We start from the raw sequence: 20,466 nt of genomic DNA on the forward strand, positions 1-20,466 counted from the left end.
ATCATTTAGAAAACACGTCATTACGGTCGCATAACGTCATTTCGTCGATACCGCGATCGATTTCCAACACATACTTTAATCTCAATAAGAAACGAAAACAGATAATTTCCGTGAAAGAAAGAAAAAATTAATTATGTAAAAGGCGAGAGGGGAAAAAAATAACAATGAATTTTATTGAGAACTCATTCTCTCTAAAACATGAAATAAAATAAGAATATTATTCATGCTCTGTTAAGAAACACAAAAAAATGACTTTTCGAATATGGCGCAAACAAACAAACCAAACCCTTCAGAAGAAAAAAAAAGAACACATAATAAATAAAAATAAATAACAAAATAAAATGCTATCATCGTTACTGAACCATAAACTCCCTCGCGGGCATGAAAATTTCTCTACAAACCAGTGCATTTATGCGAGTCGACACACGGTCATAAGATGATATGGAAATAATAAGAAAACAAAAATGTCCGAGTAGAAAAGAAAGGAAGACCACGAGGAAGAGTTAGTTACTTAACGAGAAAAAAAAGAAGAAGAAGAAAATAATAACAGAAACACCAAACTAACGAGAAACAGAAGATGAAGAGGCATGACTGACTCCTTTCATTTTAAGAAAAAATAAAAGTAAAGAATGAAAATAATAATAATATAATCTAGAATATCCAAAAGCACGAAACGGTGTCGTAAAAATCTCTTTGCAATCCATTGCGAACAGAGAAGAAGAGAACAGCTGCCAAAAAGAAATAGCCAAAATAACGTTGTGTGTGTCTGTTTTTTTTCATTACAGTGGAACCTCATTTATACGACGTCCGAGAGGCGAGTCAAAACGTCATATAAATGTGTAAATTGAATAACTGATGCTTTTTTATAAAAAAAATGACTTCCCACTTCACCCCACAGACGTACAAAATATTGTAAAATTCAATGTGTTTAATTGCATCTCGAATTATGCCATAAAAAAAATATTATTTCAATCATACTTGAGGGGAAAAAATTAAATCGCATTCCAAATCACTTCAAGAAATAAAATTCAGCAGAACATTACCTTTGGGACGCGACATTGGGTACCAAAATTGCAACAAAATCTTCTAGCCTTGGGATTCATTTTTATGTCAGTAGATTATTTGCAACCAGCAGCTTGGTCTTTGATTTTGTTTCTCTGCTTTATAATCGTTTTCAAAGTTGCACAGGAATATTCATCTGTTTTGCAAGAGATTAACTTCCGTTATTAATTTCAAATTATTGTCGAATTTTTCCAAAATTTTCCGTTTTTTTTTTTAATTTAGAGTAAGAGCTTTTTGTTTTCTCGACATCACGAACGGCGGATTTGGCACAGCCAGCAAGTAAAGCATAACAACGAAAGAAAATTCTACAGGAAATGATCGAAAGAACTTACTGTGTATGTGTGCTGTATGTGTCTCTTATCGGCAGACCTGTACCTTCCAAATGCTTATAATAAGTAAACCTTTTTATCCTCAGGGGATAACGCTGAAAACATTGCGAGAAAAAAATCTGCAAGGATATATGGTCGTCAAAGCAATTCAAACAAGTTTTTTTAGGCTCGCTATGACTGCGTATTCTCGTTAACAAGCAAAAATAGCTTAAGTGTCCACTCTACATGGCCATCAGCAAGCTCAATTTTCGTATACGTCCGCAATCACCCTAAAATTTTTCACTTTTGCGGTGACAGTATGCAAGAAGAACTGTTGCAGAAACGCGTTTTTACTTCATATAAAAATTGCGCACATTTGATGGATATAAATGACGCTTTTTTAAAAAGATTCAGAGTTTGGGTAGAAGAGAAAATTGAGGTTTTGCGTCGAATAAATGAATTATTTCAACGTTAAAATGTATAGACACCAATTGCGACCGACGCAGAGCCTCATTTAGGGGTGTGCGACAAGTGCGGTCGCACCGGACCTCTTATTTACAGTAATAATTATTCCTTTCATAAATTCCAGATTTTCATCTAAAAAGAAATAATTCTGGAATTCCGGATTTTCATCTAAAAAGAAATAATTCTGAAATTTTCTGCATCTTCATCATTTTTGGAATTCTGAATTTTCGTCAATTTCTTTAATTCTTAGTCTTCATCAATTTCTAGAATTACTTTTTTCATTTATTTCGATTTTAAAAATATTTATTTCACTTAACCGGAATTTCCATCAATTTCTAGAATTATTTATGGTGCTGAAGTTATTTCTTGCATTTATTCGAAACTTTCATAATTTTGAAAATTTCTGGATTTTCGATTCCCCACAGAACATTCTCCCAACGTAAAATTGGGGGTTGGGGGGCAGAGGACGTCCGAAATTATCAAGACCTCCCCTGGCCCAACAATCATTTCCCCTCACCTGACCCCGCGTCTGGTTAGGGCGGCCCTGGACCGAAGCCAATCGTCGTAGAAACACGACAGTCGTATAACTGAGCGACGTATAAACGAGATACCACTGTATATATTTTTTCTGGTGGACAGGAAAGAAAAATAGGAAAGAACCAGCTATGCGAGTACGAAAAATAATAGCACAAGAAAGAGAGAGAGTATGTAGGAAAAAGAAGCGAAAAAAAATCATCTGCTCTTTAAAAATAAGAAAAGGTCTAACCCCGTCCTTATAATATATCAACTGCTGCACACTCCCATTTTTAAAAAAAGAAAACACATTTCTACATATCCTGTACAAGAAAAAGAAAATGTATTATAGACAAAATAACAAAAAATACATGAAGTTACTCTGTTATGACAAGGGCGTAGATGCCTCTTTCTTAAAACCTACGCGTAAATATTTCTTTCTCCATATATGCAGTTTATTATCTATAATATATTTTTCTTACATAGTGTTATAAGCATGATCACGATGTTAATGATAATATAGCGACCATGAACATCACGCACGATGATGATGATGATGATGCGAATGGTTTTTCTTTTTCTTGTTAAAATATTGAACTAAATTTTCTTTTATATTATTTGAAAAATAATTATAAACTGCATTTCGACGAATATTATTTATAATTTGAATTCCGTTTTGGAGAAAAGATTTTTTTTTAAAGTTTTATTTATGTCTTCTACGTAAATTTAGAAAATTTAATTAACACATTTTCTTACAATATAATAACGGTGTTATCGTATAATTATAGCTCCATTTTAGAATCTCCTTCAATTTTTTAAGCTGAAAATATAAAATAAAATAATTTAATTCATCCAATTCATGTAGACGCTAAAATGATTGGATGGTCTATGTACATTTTTTAAGTGAATTCTCTTAATTATGTTTTTTTGCGGGTCTGCAAATTATTTCTCGTGCTTATATTATGTGTTTTTTTGTTGTTTTTTTGCCATCCACAAATTATTTCCCCAGTTTCCTCTGCCCGTAAATTATTCTCCTATGTGTGATTTTGCCGGCCTCATATTTTTTCTCCCATTGATTAATTTTTTCGGTCCGCAAATTATTCCTCTTATTCATTCACTTTTTCCCCAGTCCGCAAACCAGTATATTTCTTACTAAATGTTTCAACTATTTTCGCGGTTGAGGAACACTAGGAATTCAATCATTTTTTTTCAAATCAACACAATTAAAAATACAAAAATATTTAACCTCCAAATAAAATTTGATTAGTAATACAAATTTTCATTTCTTATTAGTAGGAATTCAACGAAATACAATATTTTTCTTTCAAAATAACATTAATTCAAATTTTTAAATTCTGTATTTGAAATGACAAAAGAAACTAAAAACAATTGTTTCAAGGCAAATTTTTTTCAAAAGTTTTTGATTTTTTCTAAAAAATAAAGAAATCGATGTCAAAAAACATAAGAAAAGTATGTTTTTAGATTAGAAAAATGTTTGGTTTTTTTGTTAAAGACCATAAAATTATTATTCAAGTATGCTTATTTAACTCTTTAAAATGAATTATTTCTCGAAAATGCAGAAATTTCTTGAATCAAAATTTTATAAATTTTATCTTTATTTTGCAATTCTTATTTAAGAATTTTTTTCATTTAAAAAAACATAAAGGGACAAAATACCTCTCTATGCTAGCAATTCTTTCTCAAAAACAATAAGTCTCCACGATTACATTAATACCCGACATGCACATAACTAAATCAAAATAATGGAAAGGAATAAAAACAAATTCATCTCAGAAATTTCCTTCAAAAACAGAAAAAAATAAATAAATAAAATTTCTTATCTTTTCAAAAAGCGTATAAATAGAAAAAAAAAAGCGTAGAAATTTAGTTCTGCGGAAAAGCTTCTTCTCCGTCATTGCCAAATCCAAGAAAATAGAACTAGTACCTATATATATATATACACTACTCCTTTTTCCTGGAAATGCTTCGGGGAAAAATATCCTTGTGACAAGGATAAAGAGGAGCGTTGGGAAAGTTAGAAAGGGGTGATGGCGGAGCCCCGTCCTATCCCCATCGCCTCAATCGATTCTTTCTCTCTTTCTGCAAGAGAGTTTTTAATCGATATCGTTATTTTCGTGATGCGATTCCCGATTCTTTTGAAAAGGAAGAGAGTCTCTCTCTTTCTATCTTATTTCTTTTCCCGAGCAAGACTAATAAATCACAGATGCGAGATATAAAAGGATATATAATATAATATAATGCTAGTATGTTCCTGTATAGCTGTACGTATATCACTTTTTTATATATATATATATATATAATTTCTTCTTCACTTGGAAAATCGGTTGCAATTTACTCGATCCATCTTTCACAAATAAAAGTTCGTATGTATGTACTCATAAATAAGTACTTCTATAATTTCAATCATCGGAATAAACGGCGAATTCTTTGGCTTATTTGAATTTACGATCAAGTGATTTTCTCTTCGAACTCCAGTGTATCAATTTGAAATTTTATTTAGGAAACATTTATGTACGCATTGAGGAATTTCTCTTTTTAAATTAGGTTCCAGTCGTACTTAAAATTTCAAACCTTTGAAATGATTTCGTATTCGTGGGAATAAGAAACATCAACCGACAGTATCAATGGATTCGTAAACCATATTAAAATCGAGCAGATATTTAATTTTAATGAGAATTTCAAATGTCGTAATGGAATGTCTTCTGTTATCCTTCCGATTAAAATAATTATTAACGCGGGGCTTAACGCTTAATCCCGGTTGACAGTTCGCCAGAGGGACTAGGGAAATCGGTATTGGCTCATAAAATTTTTTGCACTTGAATTGGCTTGTAAGGGTGAAAAAAACTTTTTCTGATTTCGTTGCAGTGGAATATAAGATTAAGACAATTAAGATAAGAATTAAGACAGTTTTTCTTCAGAAAAAATCATGTTTGGCTCCTAAGAAATTTGGCTAGCGAATAAATATTTTCCCAATTTGTCTATTATACAGGGTGTCCCATAAATTCGTAAACAGTTTAAGAAATTGAAGGAATCGGTATATTTGAATGATGCGGTTTGCGAAAAAGGTTTTTTTGGTACGAAAAATTAATTCAAATTTTTGTCGATAGGGGCGCTTTTGTGTACTTGCTTGGTCATTTTTGTACTTTCCCCTCCCCCTCTAAGTCCTATAAAACATTTTGTTCAATTAATCAATTAAACATTTTCTCATGTAATCATCATTGTTTGCAATTTGTGTTTTCTTTTTTCCTCTCGATGTTGCCAAGAAACTAACTAAATAAATATATATAAAAAGAAATAAATATAAATTTTGGTACACAGGTGTGTATTTTGTTGATGGTAATAAAAGAAATTGCTTAAACAATGGACTTCATTAAGTGTTAGGAAAAATATGTATTTAATAAAATTTTTTCATCGCAATTTTCAATGCAACGATCGTAATATCCGATAGAAATGACAAACAGAATTATTGATCAATTCTATTTCAACAAAAAAAAAAAAAAAAGTGGGTAAATTATTCTCCAAGTGTGACATAACTGAAAATTAATTGCCATAATGAACTTACGAGCATTAATATTTGCCCAATGCAATAAATATCTATACAGTAGTCCCTGTACATCTATAGAGTCACCGATTTGGGAATTCTCATTGACGAGCGACTTAAGTTTTCTGAACATTGTTCAGCGGTTGTCAAAAAATCGAATAGAATGCTTGGTCTCATTTTCAAAAAGGTCTCTTCGCGTTCTCCTAAAGTCATACTTCCTCTTTTTCGAGACTTAGTTCGTCCTGGACTGGAGTATGCTGTAAGGTTTTGGAGACCATACCTACAGAGGGACATAGACTTGGTTGAAGGGGTGCAGAGAAGAGCTACGCGTGTCCTTATTGGCACACAGGGCTTGAGTTATGAAGAAAGACTTCATTTTTTGAATATGTTTACATTGGATGAACGCAGGTGTCGAGGAGATATGATCGAAGTGTTCAAAATTTTCAATGGGATGGATAGGATGGACCATGAACTTTTAGTACACCGCCAATCGACTGCTTTTACAAGGGGACACCAGTATCGATTGGTGAGGGACAATGCAAGGTTATGGTGTCGCAGGGAATTTTTCTCCAATAGGGTTGTTAATAAATGGAATAGCTTACCCCCGGAGGTAGTAAATTGTAACACAATTGACACGTTTAAAAAGAAATACGATAAACATGTTGGGGTAAATCGAGAAGCTATCCATTCTTAGAATAAGACAACCATAAGTAATCTTTATGGGCATCGTATAATATTTTATCATGTGTATATATTGTTTGTAATTTGTGTTAATTGCATTTTTAATTGGGTTGCTGTATTTTTGAAACATATGACAACCATATTTTTATGGGCATCTTTTTATCAGCCACCTCGTTGGGTATTTTGCCTGTTGTGGCGTTGTATTTGTATTTGTATTTGTATTATATTTGAAGAATTTTTCTATAGGACGAATTTTTTGCGTTTTCGTTCCTCTACATTGAAAATTTCTTCTATATAACAAATTTTTTTGAATGGAATGATGCTACATGGAGAGACTCAATTGGGATATTTACAAACATGGAAAATAATGGAGATATAAAATGGGAAATACTTAAAAAAAGAAATCAGAAATGCATATCTATCTGTTATGGTAAATGTGATAAATGCGGTGTACAATAACTAGTTATTATGCATAATCGCTGAGCAATTCGGTAAGTTTGATAAATTTCTTTAAATTGCCGATAAAAGTGATTAATCGCCGGTAAAAGTGATAAATTCCCCTAAATTTATCACTTTTACCGGTGATTATGCATAACACCCAAGCGTTGCGTCGTTCGTAAACATTATAAATCGTACTATATGACACAATAATTCATACATGTATTGTATCATTATATCGACGTACGATCATAAAATTTCTTATCGCTATGTCGGGGTCCGACTACATTCATCACGCATACTAGACTCATTTGGAATTTTTTTCATACTTATCAAATTTATAAATTACTGTAGGGTATTATGCATAATCACAGACAAAGACAATAAAATTTCAAGCATTTATCATTATTTACCAACGACGCTTGGGCTCATTATGCATAATCTCCGGTAACAATGATAATATATCAAATGATAAATTTATCAAACTTATCAAGACGACCTATACTTACTATATTATATAATAACCAATTTATCGCATTTTAAAAATTACATCACAGAAAAAACTAAACATCGTATGTATATAGATTTTTAAAGATCAAAAAATTCACATTCAGTTTCATCGCAAATAAAGAAACCAATATAATATCCATGTTACAACATTTAATATTTTAAAAAAAACATGTAAAAATTTGTTTCATGCACAAAATAACAGTTCCTATTTATCTAGAAGGAATAAACACAGCTTTTTAACATGGGACAGTTCCCAAACAATCAATCTAGAGAACGAGTCCTCCAAATACAGCTGGGGTTGTAGGGTAAGGAAAAAAAAAAGTCACAAAAAGAAGAAAATAGGTTCAAGGACCCAACATCAGTCCTTCATACAAAAAAAAAAACCGTTCTTTTAGGTACGATCCCTTTCCTTATAATAACAATAAAAAAGAAAAAGAACCCTTTTTTCTTTTCCCCCTGAACATAATCATCATCATGAGGCAAACCATTTTATACATATGAGGACCCTAAATTTAGGGGCAAGAGGCGAAATATTCTTCGAGCTTGTGCACGCATGTTTCCTTTTTATTTTAAGTTTATTTTCGTAAGGCTTCTGCTGTTCAACAACTTCAAGTATGTTTAGCACATTTATATATATAAATGCGTACATGTATGGTGCTTACTCGGATGGAATCGAGCCAAAAAAGCATTTCCCGCCATCATTGCAAATGTCTTTTCTCTCTGGTACATGCTCTCTTTGTGACGTCACTCGCTATAACGTGCTGTTAAGTCAATGATTGCGCTCTTGCATAAAAATCTTTTTCTCGAATTTATTTTTCTAGAAAAAGATTCGTATGTTGTAGTATTTATTTACTCACTCTCTCTCGGAACTGCGATGCTGTTTCAGAATTCTTTACCTCTTTCCTGTTATTATTAGTATTATTATTTTGAATACAACTATGAAATAATATTTTCAAAACTTGAAAGGAATGCCATGTAAAATGAAATGAAAAGAAAAAAATTATTTTCTCCACGGGACTAGTCGAAATTATGAAACATTCGTTTCGAAATCACATGATTTTAATTTTTAAAAAAAATTATTTCGATATTAAATTTAAAAATTTCGAATCGAAAAAATTGAAAAATGTTATAAATAACTGTTATAATATCATGTGTTATAATAAATTAATGTTATAAGTGATATAAATAATATTTTGGGATGCATCAACCGTATCGATATTCATTCAATTGGATTTTTGATATTGTGGTATTTGAAATGATTTATGTTTCGCCTGTGCTACTTGCTTCAATAAAATTCAAATTTATTTTTTGACTTATGTATTTGTTGCGATAAACTAATCAGTTATGCATATTTACTGTTCATCTTGGTAAGTTTGATAAATTTATCACCCTTGCCGGCGATTCTGCGTAATAACTAAATGTCATTGGTAAATTTGATAAATACTCGAAATTTATCGCCTTTATCTGTGATTATGCACAGTGCAGCATTATACCCTAGTGCAGCGGCAGGCTCGTCATTTAGGGGGCCAGGGGGGACCGTTGCCCTCCCCTGGCTTTTGAAAATATACTAAAAATATGGTGTATATATATATACAATGAGTACATGTGCTTTGCCCCCCCCCCTGGAAAAAGTTGAAATGAGGGTCCTGTGCAGCGGTTCTCAACTTTTTTTGACTCGCGGAGCCCTTTTCAATACATAATTTCTATGGCGGAGCCCTATTTGACTCGATGAGCCCTTTTTGTATATAATTTTTATGGCGGACCCCCTGCAGACATCTTTTTTTTTTGTTTATCTATCAAATATACTGATTTATTTTATTTTCCTTGAGTCGCCGTGGAGCCCATGGGAAGTGCACACGGAGCACCGGATGAGAACCTCTGCCCTAGTGTAATCGGTGAATGATAAATATAGAAAAAATTGGAAATGAGTCTGGTATGTGATGATCAATGAATATAGTCGGATCCCGATATGTATAATGATAAATTTTAAAGTTTGAAAAATTCGATTTAAAAAAAAATACTCAAAAAAAGTTTCCATTTTTTAATTGATTTCAAAATTTAAATTTTTGAAATAAATTAAAAATTTTAACTTCATGAAATGTGAAAGAATTTTATCCATTTATTTAGCACAAAAATAGTGTTTCTAAATTTTTTTGTTTCCCAGTTTTCGAACGTAAAAACAATATCATTAACAACAATCACCGAACCGATCAATATTAGATAACATTTGAGATGGATAACGATTTTTTTTTCTCGGCCCGCAACGCATCGCAAATCAAGATAACAAATCAGATAACATTCGTTAAATTCATCTCGATGGAAAGAAAAATCAATCTCACAGCAGTTCCTGGCTACTTTTTTGATGAATTAAGCCTGACGATGAATTTTCGGGATATCAATTTCAAAAACAAATGGAAATTCTTGATTTCTCACTCGACGATTCATCGCCAAATGCTCTAACGATACATTTTGAAGGAGAATCAAAAAAGCAACCCTCACGGAATAGAGAGCGAGAGGATTCCGGGAATAAAAACGCAGCTTTAATTTTATTTTATTTTTCTCCCGCTTGAAAAATTCAAGAGATAATTTTTTCTCCTGGAACAAATTCTTTTCTTCTTTAAACGGAATGATAAAAAGAAGAAAGTAAAAGAGAATAAATTTGGAGGAGAAGGCATTTTTATATATTCACAGAATCTTTCCAGAAGGGAAGAAACACATAAAAAAAAGAAAAATTTCTTAGCTCTAATGCCAAAAACGCACTCCGAGAACGTAAATTCCTTAACCTATTACTGATAAAAGACTTTCTTTCCCTCCTTTATTTAACTTATCTGTTCCAGGAAAATTTCCATGACGTTATCATTTTTACATCCAACGAGGAAAAGAAAATTCATATTCTAATACGATTACGCGAGAAGGAAACTGCTATTAATAAGATAATTACGAAAATTTTCAGTAATTACTCTGTCACAATTATCAAATATTGGAGATGAACTTATAAATAAATAATAATTCTTAGATGAAATTTTTTTTAATTATTGTACTAAAAATATTTAAAAATATTCAAATTATGTCACCATGCCGTTATAATTTTTACGTTTCCAGGAAGAAAAGGAAATTCATATTTTGATACGATTAAGCAAGGAAAAAATTACTGTATTAATAAGATAATTAGTAAAATTTTCTGTAATTACCCTTTCAGAACTATCAAATATTAGAGATCAACTAAATATTAAATATTACTTCTCAGATAAAATTTTTACTAATTATTATGATACAAATATTTAAATTATGTTACCATGACGTTACCTTTTTCACATTCCACTAAGAAAATTCATATTCTAATAACGATCATGCAAGAAAAACGACTATTAATAGGATGATTAGGAAAATTTTCTGTAATTACCACTTCCAGAATTATCAAACATTTAATAATAAGTCGATCTTTAATACAACTTCTCAGTTGAATTTTTACTAATTATATTACTAACACTTAAATTATGTTATCATGATGTTATTATTTTTGCATTCCACGAGGAAAAAGGAAATTCATATTTATAATTGTAAAAGTGTAATTACAGGAAACTTTCCAAAATTATCTTATTAGTTCTATTTGTGGACATGATCGACTTCGATAATCGAAAAACATGATTAAATTCGAATTACTTGAAAATTTTCAGAATTCACTGATTTCAATTTCACTATATTTTTTTACACGTTTTTCAAGCAATGATAAACTTTACTTTATCAGTAATTCAACTGTTGATAAAATTTTATCAGGTTTAACTTAAATTTCTAAATATGTCAGTATGTTGTTCCGCATTTATATGTAACACATAATACCGTATTTAACCTCATCCGGTTAGTTGACAGAAATAATTTACCCCTCATGAGAACTTTATATATATTACATATGTACGTATATAGGAATATGTACGTCGTTACAGCTGTCAAGTCTCAAAGGAAAAATATAAATCCGTACATAGCTCGAAGCAAAAAAAAAGAAGAAAAAACTACACAAAAGAAGGCAGATGTTTTTACTTTACGGATCAAAATAGAAAAATGGCGTCTTATAGAGAGACCTTACAATAACTTGAAAACGGAAAAATATTCGCAGCAGCGACCCGCATACGTAATGATAATATTTCATTGTTTAATAAGTACGAAAAGAACAAACTGCCCTTATTATGCATATTTCAGTGACTTCCTGCAAAGTCATTTGCTAGGAAATCATTCAAAACGCTTTCCTCTACCTTTGATCTTTGTTGTTGTAATTTATTCGATCTGCAGAACGAGTTTTCTTCTTTTTCTGATGAACTTGAATCACGAACATATAAACATATTTAAGCTACGTTACAAATATTATTCATATTTAATCGATATTCAAGTCAATATTATTCTCATATTAATAATTATTCTGTGGGTCCCGATGTCTGTTTTCGTGTTACGTAAAATTAAATACCTAGTTATTTTTTGCAATTTTTTTCATGGCAACACTTCTTCTATATTATGCAATAATTAATAATTATATTATATATGCAATAATTAATAATTATTATATATGCAATAACTAATAATTATTACACATGCAATAACTAATAATTATTATATATGCAATAATTAATAATTATTATTTATTGTGCAAAAAAGTTATTTTACATATACATATAATTATTTTAGCATAATCTCGATGTGATTATTGATTTAACTTATTATTTTGAAAGTTTATGTGCATGTATTTGTGCGTATCTCAATCCCGATATAACGATTTCCTTGTTAGACGAACAAAAATGTCAGTTTTGAACTCATTCGTTACATCGGAATCCGTTGTGTTTTATTCATAATTTCTCGCTCGCTTTTTTTGGTTTTTAGAAACAAAACCTGAAGACCTTTCAGCAACACTATACAGGCAGAGAGCGATGCATAGATATACCGGCGGTTCTCAACCGGTGCTCCGTGGAGCCCTCGGGGCTCCGTGTGCACTCTCCGGGAGCTCCGCTGCAGCTCGAGGAAAATAAAAAATGGGAAAAAAAACTAAATATGAAAAAAAATTAATTATAAATATTTTCAAATAATAAAAATAAAATCAGTAACTTTGATGAGTAACTGAAAAAAAATAGGCCTGTTTGGCTCCGCGAGTCAAAAACGGTTGAGAACCGATACTATAGACCAGGGCCGGAACTAGAAGGGCGGCAGTTTTAGGTGGGAACAAATTACACCGTTAAAAAAATTATCGAATTTTAAAATTGTGGGGAGGGGAAATAATGTTTACCCCGGGAGCTAAAATCTTAGTTACGGCCCTGATATAGACAATCAAATACAGTCAGACCCTCTTATAACGAAATCGGGAAAAACAGTAAATATATACGTTAGACGCGACCTCTTGAAACCATGGATGGAAATATGAGGGAGGGATACCCCCCCCCCCCAGTGCAATGGCGGAGACGACTGATATAATGATGCTTTCCCCCCCCCAGCCTTTCAAGTCTATCTCCACCTATGTTTGAAACATATCTCCCTGTATACAGATAAGCAGTGCGAAATTCACGGGAAATGGGAAAACTTCGTTGTACAAATTCCAACAGCAGTATGATAAGTTTGTAATAAATTTGCAGTAATGACTTTGATAAATTCATAACTTTTACCGGCGAGTAATGAATAAGGAGTTTATTATATCAGGGTACGATTTTAGAATACGCCAACTAAGAATTATATCGGGAATATTCGAAAAAAAAATTTTAAATCGGAGTTCACTATATCCGGTTCGGACCCTAGCTCACAAGTATGGTCATTCAAATGATAAATCTCATCACGGCCTGTACGCATTGTCGATTATTCATAATAGCCGGCAAATGTGACGAATTTAGTACGATTTATCGTGTTTATACGAACGACGCTTGGCTATTATGCATAATTGCCGGTAAAAGTGATAAATTTAGGAAAATTTATCAAACTTACCAAAATTGTCTGCGATTATGAATAACAGGATTTATCACATTTAGCGTAATAGTTATATCGAGTGAAAGATAACATGAGACAAACAAAAGCAAATTCGTGACTTATCATACGGTCGTTATAACGAGCGTCGGCTGTATTTTCAAAAACATAATCTCAGGGAAGAGACCGAAAGCATACGGTAACAAAAAAAAAAGAAGTCGTAACAAGAAATGATTATAAATATTCATTACCACGAGACCGATTATTATTCCCAAATATTTATAATATTTTCACGGGAAAAGAGAAATTCATTACTCATATTTAACGAATTCCAACTCATCTAATATAAGAAACAACAATTCCCGCCATTTTATCATATCGCAAGGTGCACAAAGTTTATTCGGAAAAAAACAACAACCGCACACGCCACACAAAAGCGGCGCCCCGAAGACAATTTGAAAAATAACGCTCCCACTCCCTTCGCGGACGCGCCTTTTTTTCCTTTAACAAAAAGGTAGACAGACAGAGAGAGAGAGAGAGAGAGTGTGGGGAAGTTAACGGCTTGCGAGAGGGAAGAGAGAGGGGAGAACCTGCCAAGCGAGAGGGAAAATCCGACCCTCCTCATTCCCTCTCCTCCGTAGAGTGTGTGTGTGTGAATAATGCGAGAAGAGATACATGCATTGGACCCCCGCATTCGCCCGAAATCGTCTTCTTCCCTCCAGGGACAGAGAGAAATTCCTCTTCTTCCCCGACTTTCACTTTGGTGAGCGAAAATATAATCAATATTCATAGTTTGTTGCTAGAATATTCGAGATCAAAATCACACGAAAACAAAAATATTTTCCAACGAAGAAATTTTCTCAGAAATTATCCTCATCACCCAGCGTTTAAAACAAATAAATTATGCGCCCCCCCCCCTTTTTTTTTTGTTCCTTTCGTAAGAAGAGATAAGCGGATGTGCGTATGGACGATAACCAGATGCGATGTCTTCAAGAAACGAGATATAACAACTGCGATAAATATCGCGACGAACACCCGGATGATGATGTTTGAGATGACTCGCGATTTTCGGGAAATTATCGACACGAAAAAACGCTCATTATCAATAATTTACGTGAAATTTTTTTTTTATCAATTTACTTGGAGAAAAAGTTGTCGATTTGCTTGAAAAGATGTTGTTTTTGTCAATTTGTTCAAAAAGTTTTGATTTTATCAATTTGCTTGAAAATTATTCGATTTTGTCAAATTTGCTTGAAAATTTTTCGATTTTGTCAAATTTGCTTGAAAATTATTCGATTTTGTCAAATTTGCTTGAAAATTTTCCGATTTTGTCAAATTTGCTTGAAAATTTATTTGTCAGTTTACTTGAAAATTTTTGGATTTTGTCAATTTACTTGACAAAAAAAAAATTACAGGCATTTTTAATAAAACCAATGTGCATACGCTCAAACTCCAAATTTACTTGAAAAAAAAATTTTTTTTCATTTACTTGAAAAATTTAATTTTTCCTCTATGTATTTTTAGTTCAATTAGAACCAATGGGGGATCATATGGATCCGGTTTTTTCTTAGAAAAAATATTTTTTCTAAGATTTTTCAACCTGCTTTTAAATTTCACCCGATATAATTCTTATAAATTTTCGAAGTGTTACTATCCAAGAATTTCTTCAAAAATCCGATTTCAAAAATTCTATCATAAATATATTTTGTGGGTGAAAAAAACCGCCAAGGAATCTGATACCCTGTATAAAAATGTCTATTTATTTATTTACATTATTTGTGAATGGCAGGCAGGCACTACCATCACAAAGAAGGGGAGGAAGACACAAAAATAAACAAACAGACAAACGAATAAAATAAACAAGCAAGTAAAATAAGAGAGATTTAACTATAATACTTACAAAATATCGATCAATAAATTCTGATTCGATTATGAACCCTATGAATATAATCAATACTCATAGTTTGTTGCTAGAATATTCGAGATCAGAATCATACGGAAACAAAAATATTTTCCAAGGAAGGAATTATCCTCATCATCATCCAGCGTTTAAAATAAAAAAGTTATGCTTTCTCTCGGATGTGCGTATCGACGATAACCAGATACGATGTCTTCAAGAAGCGAGGTATATAACAACGGCGATAAATCGCGACAAACACCCGGATGATGTTTGAAGGACCTCGCGATTTCCGGGAAATAATCGATGAAAACGCTCAATAACAACTTGAAAAAATTTACACTTTTTTTTCCCAGGTATTTTTCAGTTCATTAGGGCCAATGTGAGATCACACATTGTCCCGGTTTTCTTAGAAAAATATTTTCTTCATAAAAATTCTTCCGAATTTTACCCGATAATTCTAATAAAATTCCACGAATTCTTACAGAAATCCGATCCAATTTCGAGAACTCTATCATAATATATTTTTTTCCGGGGAAGAAACCGTCAAGGAATCCGATACTTTGTATAAAAAATGTCTATAATACTTACGAAAATATCGATCAATAAATCCTGATCCAATTTTACGATATTTGTGATTGAAAATTTTCAGATTCGGCTGAAATTGATCTCATCGATCTTTTTAATCACCAATACATAAATTCAATTTTATATACTGAGACTAAATTCTAACAAAATTGATGTCATCGACATTTTTTAACATGATTTCTTTAGATATCGATCTGATCCTGAAAATTTCATTAAAATTGGCTGCATTGACCTTTTTTTTTAATTGCCAATAGAAGCTCGATCCTATTAAAAAATTACAGCAAAATTCACCTCGTCGGCATTTTTTTTAAACGCCGATAGCAATTAGATCTAATCCAAAAGAAGTTTAACTAAAATTGACCCCATTGACCTCTTATTTTTTTTATAAACTATCGATAAGAAATTCAATCCTAATTGGAAATGGAGTCCTAATAAAGTATCGTAAAAACGAAAAAACAATTAATAACCGTCCTTCCCCTTCATTCTTTTATCATATCATCAAGTAGAGAATAGTAAATACTGCAATAATTCTTACGTTTCATCAGAATCGAGCGGAAAAGAATCATTCCTTCGATACTAGCAATTCCAATTCGACGAATTTCTAATGGAATGACCCGAAAAGGGGGAAAACTTTCATGAAGCATCCCATTATTCCTCTCTTTCCCGGAATAATAATCCGCGATCGATAGAAAATAAAATTGAACTAGATTTTTCAAAGAATTATGATGTGATTCTAGGAAACACGAATAGAGATATTTTTACAGAGAACAGGTTTTATCACTAATTTTTCTTGATGATATAAGGTCCTCCATATTATTATGTCAATAAGGTCAATTTTAATATGAATATTATAATCCTTACATTTGATTTGGATCGATACCACAGAAAATAGCCTAATCATCAATCAAAACCAGATACTTCATAAAGCAAAAACAGTATCGAAATATTACAATAATAAATCCTTCGATTAAAACAAATCGGTAATTCTTATTATAATTTTTTTTTCCTTCGATAACATTTGAAAAAATTGACGAATTCTTATTGACACGATTGAAAAATAAGTTGATTCCGAAAAAAAATGTAATATAGTAATTCTTAAATTTTATTATAATCAAAAAAATCAACCTCAACAATGAAACAAGTAATTATCCACGATCGATAGAAAATATAATTAAACTCAAACTCAAGGATTATAGTGGAATTTTCGGAAACATGAATATGGAAATTGCTACAGAATTTATCGCTAATTTTTCTTGATAATGAAAAACGAAAATACAATGAAATTCCCCATATAATGCCCATAAGGTCGATTCTGATATGAAAATTATAATTCTTACATTTCATTTGGATCACTACTGTTGTGAAGAAATAATCATCAACTGAATTCCTCATAAAGCAAAACTGCATATACGTCCTTCGATAAAAAATTATAAATCTCTAATTCTTATTACGAAAAAATTCTTTTTCTGATAACATTCTAAAAAATCGGCAAATTCTTGTTAACACGATTCAGAAATAGGTTAATCCCAAGCATTTTATTTTGGAATCAATCTCAAAACTCGTAATAATTCTTAGGTAAAGTTTATTAGAATCGAAGAAAATCAACCTCAACAATAAAACAAATCATTATATGAGTTACAAATTAAAGATAATCACTCCATGAATAAAAAACGATCACTTTTCGTTGATCCGATTCTAATACCAATGGAAGAATAAAAGATTTCCAGTAAAAGTAAGTAATTTAACGTTTTTTTTTCTAAAGCTATTACTCGAAAAATCGAAATTCCCCCTTTTTCTTTCAGAGGGAGAATTAAATCATAATTCCATACGTAAACGGGAAAGACTTTCATGAAGAGAGTATCCCATTTTTCTTCCCTTTTCCAGAATAATAATCCGCGATCGATAGAAAATAAAACTATACTCGATTCAAAGAATTCTGGTGAAACTCTCGGAAACACGAACAAAGAAAATATAACTGAAAACATGGTCAAAACTAATATTTCTTGATAAAATTTGTCGAAAATTCAAAATTTGCCTTAGAATGCCGATGAGGTAGTTCTAATATGAATATTATAATTCTTACATTTCACTTGGATCAATACTAAATAAATTGAACATCAACCGAAAATTCTTTCCCAATAACATTCGAGAAAATCGGCAAACTCTTGTTGGCATGATTGCAAATAGGTCAATTCCAAGGTGGAATGTAATAATGATTCTTCAATTTTATTAGGATCAAAGAAAAAAACAACCTCAACTTATAGCAGGGAATATTTTTTATATTCCTTTGGTGAATTTTTTAGAAATCACATTTTTTCAACTTGTAAAATTTTACCTTTTTATTTGGAATTTTAAACATTTTATATTCAATTTTATATTTACTTTTTGCATTTATATTATCCATATTTTTTTTTAGTCTATCGGACTTACTGCATATTTTTATTCGTTGATTTTATGTTCTCTTTTGATCTTACTCGTTTAGTTTCGTGCGATTTTTTCGTTTTTTCAACTCTCTCCAGTTGTAACTGGATTTTCTGTTGGAATGATGAGTAAATAATTAAAATAAAATAGATCAACAATAAAAAAAAAATCGTTATATGTGTTATAAATAAACAATAATCACACCATTAATAAGAAATGATCACTTTTGTTGATCCAATTCTACAGTCAATAGAAAAATAAACGATTCCGAGGAAAAGATAACTTTTTTTAACGTTTTGTTTTTGTAAAGCTATTACGAGGAGAATCAAAATTCTCTCCGCCCTTTTTCTTTTATTTCAAAGAAAGAGTTAAATCACAATTTTATTCATAAATAGGAAAACTTTCATAAAATACCCCTTAACATTTTCGGAATAATAACCTACGATCGATAGAAAGCAAAAGTATACTCCATTCAAAGAATTATGGTGAAATTCTCGGAAAAACAAATGCATACATAGGGAAATTCTTGTAGAATTTATCACTAATTTTTCTTGATAATAAAAAACGACAAAATTTTCCACAATAAAGTCGATTCTAAAAAAATCCTTGCATTCGAATCGAGTTCAGTACTAAAGGAAACAAATAAGCATCAACCGAGAAACGGGATTCACCATAAAGCAAAACAGCGTCTAAATATTATAAACGGAAAATCTCTTATAAATCCTGCGATAAAATAAAATCGATACTCCTTTCCCGATAACATCCGAAGAAAACTGGCAAACTCTTGCCGACACGACTCAAAAAAAAATAGGGCGATTCCAAGTTTAAAATGCAATCATAATTCTTACATTTTCATTAGAAAGAAACCTCAACAACAATAAAAATCATTACATGTGTTATAAATAAACGATAATCACTCCATAAATAAAAAAAACGACCACTTTTTCGTTGATCCGATTCTAATATCAATAGAAAAATAAAAGATCCCGAGAAAAGAAAAATAACTTTTTTAACGTTTTCCTTCTTTTTTTTTTTAAAGCTATTACTAGGAGAGAATCAAAATTCCCTCTGCCCTTTTCCTTTTTTATTTATTTCCGAGAGAGAATTAAATCATAATTCCATTCGTAAACGGGAAAAACCGTAAAACAGTCTCACAGAGAGAGAAAGAGCGAAGAAAAATCGATGAAATCTCCAGGACTACATACATTACATACTAAAAACCTTCTTCTTCCCCTTCCCCTCAATATAATACTTTCACCAAACACTGAGGGAGAAAATGATCGTTAAGCACAAACTCGAATGATTCGTAGAATTTCGTTACGCACACACACACACACACAGAGTAAAGTCCCTCTTTGATGATGATGGATTATGCAATCCATTATCCTCGGAATTTTTTTTTTCTTTCTTACTGTTATTTCCCCTCTAACACGAATTAATAACTAATACACGATATTATTTCTCATATTATACTTCAAAATACTAAATCTACTTTATTAATGCGATGCCGTAACATTCATTAGCTTAATTCCCGAACTTATTACATCGGAAGCATTTTCCGTGTCGTGAATCAGTGGAGTAATATATCTTGGATTATTTTAATATTATAGGGCAGTTATGTAATAGTATTTTGATTTTTTTTTTTTTTTACGGAAGGTGTTGTATTATGTATTTGGATGGTGGTGACCTTGGAATTTCCGAGAAAACAGCGTTATTCTAATAAAGCGTGACGTAGCGAAATTTTGGTTTTTTTTTTTCCTCTTGTAAGAAAAGAGAAAAATCGGAAAACCACCACGAACGTGATCCGATACAAAATGTACAATTAAATAATGAATTACAAATTTTTAAAATAAATGATTAGGGGTTGACCATATGACCGGTATTTGTTGTACGAAAAAAAAAATCATTATATATTTTTTTCAATATTCAACAACTATATCGTCGTTATGGCAAACATTTTCAAAGTTTTTTTCCTTAATGTGAGATAAATTTAAATATTTATAAATCGTGAATTATGTGTAAACTATCCCGTTGATTTCAGAAATAAAATCCTCCCAATAAAATTTGAAATTATGAATATTAATTAA

The 20,466-nt window shown here is 31.3% G+C and overlaps 1 protein-coding gene across 2 annotated transcripts in view; it reads right to left on the reverse strand.

The window, feature by feature from the left end:
- LOC149065876 (uncharacterized) overlaps positions 1-20,466 on the reverse strand; it is a 127,081-nt gene that overhangs the window by 105,243 nt on the left and 1,372 nt on the right. The window lies entirely within an intron of this gene.

Source organism: Pholcus phalangioides, unplaced genomic scaffold (genome assembly GCF_987345545.1).
Source record: "Pholcus phalangioides strain wild (caught in Gottingen) unplaced genomic scaffold, Ppha-v1.0 ptg000037l_1, whole genome shotgun sequence".
In the NCBI taxonomy this organism is placed as follows: Eukaryota; Metazoa; Arthropoda; class Arachnida; order Araneae; family Pholcidae; genus Pholcus; species Pholcus phalangioides.